At 39.9% G+C, this 3,442-nt stretch overlaps 1 protein-coding gene across 1 annotated transcript in view; it reads right to left on the bottom strand.

Moving 5' to 3' along the window:
• Window positions 1-2,731: 2,731 nt before the first annotated feature.
• Window positions 2,732-3,442, bottom strand: part of tor2a (torsin family 2, member A) — a 15,544-nt gene continuing 14,833 nt past the window's right edge. Inside the window, exon 5 of the mRNA XM_015960196.3 lies at window positions 2,732-3,442. This exon is cut by the window's right edge and continues 1,518 nt beyond it. The gene's annotated coding sequence lies outside the window, so the exon portion shown is untranslated.

The raw sequence follows: 3,442 nt of genomic DNA, 5'->3' as shown, positions 1-3,442 counted from the left end.
GCTTCACTTGTTCTTTGCTTTAAAAAGCATCTATATAAGGTTTTTTTTTCTTACAGGCATTCTGCAGCCAGCCCTTTTGTCATCCATGGATTGTTCATGGATTGTCTTTTTGTTTGAATTTTGGTTTTACAGTTTTTATCAAATTGGTTGCACAGTATTCTTAAAAGGGAGTTGTAAGCCATGTTTACATCTTTAACACAAACTGTTTCCCAGTTTTGTTGTTCCAAGTCTCTTTTTAGCGCATCTATAACGTTTTGTGAGCTATCTCTTTATAGTCTTTGCGTTTTATGTTGAAATTTAATCCGATTATTTTTATGGACTGTAAAAACTGGCAGGTGATCACTGATGTCCGTCATTACAATTCCACTGCTCTCGATTTCCCTTGCAGCGTTAGTAAATATATTATCTATTGCAGTTGAACTGTGTGCATTTATTCTTGTTGGTTTGGTTATCAGTGGAAACAGACCCAGTAGATACATTGAATTGATAAATTCATGTGTTATATGAAAACAGGCCTTCTGTGATACATGACTTTTAAATCAAAGACATAAAACGCTCCACACTGGTTGAGTTCTGCCTGAATAACCCATTTCTCTGTTATTTTTCTAATCCCTTATTGCCCTCTAGCGGGCAAAAACATGAACTACATATGTTGTCTGTAGCTCAACAAACCTGTGTGAGACTTCTTTAGGAACTGTCAACATTAGGGTTGAGATTTGTTGGCTGGAAGAGGCAACTAGTGGTTAAAATCTGAAGGAATTTGTGTCAGATTCAGGTTAAGGTGTCTAATAAAATGTATAATTAGGACAATTTGCACCACTAGTTAGGTTTAGGATAAAAGGTTAAAAAACCTTGAAGGCACTGGCACTCCTGATGTTTAGTCCACCGAAACATGCTCGGGCTATTCTCCACACGAGCGCCCACAGCTCCCCAAATAACTGAAATCAGTTTTGAAATATGAAATATGACTTATGAATCATTCTTTCATTCCCTTACCTTCAATTAACTGGCATTCGATTTGCTCCTCTCAGCTTTTAAAGTTGCCCCCATCCCACTCTGGCTACGCGTTTTAACACTCTTCGTTCTTCTTCAGGCCACTGGAATCCCTTTTTAGCTCATTAAGTATTTGTGCTTATTCCTAATTTCCCTTTTCTGCAACATATTAATTTAGTTAGACACCCCCTTAACTGTTCCTTCCTTCCATGAGTTTGGCTTGCTTTATATATCCTGGTCTGGGCTTAAGCCTTTGAAACTTCGGGCTCTCCTATTGGTTCTTATTTATTGTCCAGTTTGGCTTTGTTATATATGAATACATTTGATTTTTATGGGGTGACAAGGGTTAGGGTTAGAGGTGGGTTCCAGGGTGGGGTTAAAAGGATTAGGTTGGGCCTAACAGTACAAATAATAAACCGGTCTGTGTTTAAGGAGCTGTGGGCTGCAAGTGAGGACGCACTGGCAACAAGGTGTACAGGCTGCGGGAGGCCTCTGGCGGGCTAGGTTAGGATAAAAGTTTAAAAAACCTTGAATGCACTGTCACTCCTGGCATTTAGTCCACCAAAACATGCTCGGGCTGTCCCCACACGAGCGCCCACACAATCTATCTGTATCAAAACGCTGGGGCACTAACAGCAAACCAAAAACCCCAGGAGTGGAGAACACAGTGAGGTGCTAGAAACAGAGTCTGAGAGATCAGTTTTAACACCAGGTCTCCTCTGTAGCTGTGTCTCCCAGAATGATGGAGTTGGGAGGCTTAAGACGGCTTCAGGAACGGCTGATGGTTGATTGGGTGCAGCTGCTCCACAACACTCTCTGCTGGCCTCTGGTGGTGTGCGGCTGGGTTGCAGGACTTGGGGCCTGCAGCAGATCACCAGGAGAGCAGAGCAGAACCTCTGGGTTCGTCACATCTAGCCTTAAATAATAGTCCCGCCCCTACTTTGACGAATGTCCTCCTATCACCTAGCAACTGCTACTGCACTAAGAAGCTGCAGAAATAAAGATCGCACATGTTTTAAATATTTTCTTTGTTTTGTTACAGTTGGAAGAGCTACAGCAGATGTACCACCGGTGTTCTGAGAAATTCTGTTCCCCTAAAATATTATGTTTCCTCTAATAACGTAGACAAATAAAGAACAAATATTTCTAAATTCACAGGACTTGATGTCCTTTATAAGAGGACTAAATAACCTCAAACTGAGTGAGACTACATCCTTTCACATAACTTTCAAAAATGATAAACTTGCTGGAAAAAAGTGAACATTTTTACTGTACTTCTGAAATATTTTTAAGTAAATAAAAGTAAATAAATAACATCACAAGCATGACCTTATTACGTGATTTTCCGTGAAGAGCGACTTCCTGACATGGGGGAACAGAATTTCTCACAACACCTGTCCCACAGTGCATCTCGGGATATATAAAGGTGAGAAGACTACACCGCACACGTTCTGAAATTCAGGTAAAAGAAGAATAGATTTCAAGACTGTATTCTGAGGACTCTTTGAATTTGGACAGCCTTCATCACGGTGCTGTGACGTCACTGGTTTTAAAATCGAAACTCATGAGCACGCAACCCGAATTTGAACACAGCCATCATCTGGGTAATGAAAAATGTATTTTTCTGCTTACCCCCTGTAATGTGCTCGTGGACCACTAGGGGTACGTGTACCCCTGGTTGGGAACCTGAACCACATTTAATAGTTGTTTTTTAACAAATTAATCAGTGTCTCACAACTATTTGTAAACCACTTTACTATTTATGCATTCAGATACAGGTAAAAGATCTCATCTTCATAAAGTGCATTTGGAGTTTTTATGATCTGAATCAAGACACGTTTCTATGATCTGTACATTCAAGACATGGAATCAGTTCACGACAGAACTCCATCATTTCAGGTCAAAGCTGCCACCTGGTGGCAGAAACAGTGATGTGCTCAGGAAGGACACCAGAATACTGACAAATAAAACTTTTTGCAGTTTTCTTATTTTACATCGAAACTTTCATAGCACCCTACAAACTAACTTGTTGGCTTTGATATCTCAATAAAGACATATGCAGTTTACCAGTTCCTTTCTTAATGAAAATACCCTTTAGTTATCCAGCAAAAAAAAAAAATCTCATCTCTCCAGTTTCCTTTTTAATATGATGTGGTAATGAAAAATACCCTTAAGTTAACCAGCAAAAATAATCTAATTTCTCGTTTGTTTGCCTTCACATGATTGCAAATGGGACTGGGAGATCAAGGTTCAAATACCAGTTGGGTTATACCATTGACTTTAAAAATAGGACCTAAAGCCTCCCTGCTTGACACTCTTTAAGCAGTTGGATTGGGGGGTTAACCACCAAACGGTTCCCAGAGATGTCATTTCACCAGTGTGTGATGTTTACTAATGGGACATAGTCTCATTCTGACAAAAAATAGTCTCCGTCCATTTCTGTCTACTT

Source organism: Nothobranchius furzeri, chromosome 10 (genome assembly GCF_043380555.1).
Source record: "Nothobranchius furzeri strain GRZ-AD chromosome 10, NfurGRZ-RIMD1, whole genome shotgun sequence".
NCBI lineage: Eukaryota > Metazoa > Chordata > Actinopteri > Cyprinodontiformes > Nothobranchiidae > Nothobranchius > Nothobranchius furzeri.
This window is presented reverse-complemented; position numbering and strand designations above follow the sequence as displayed.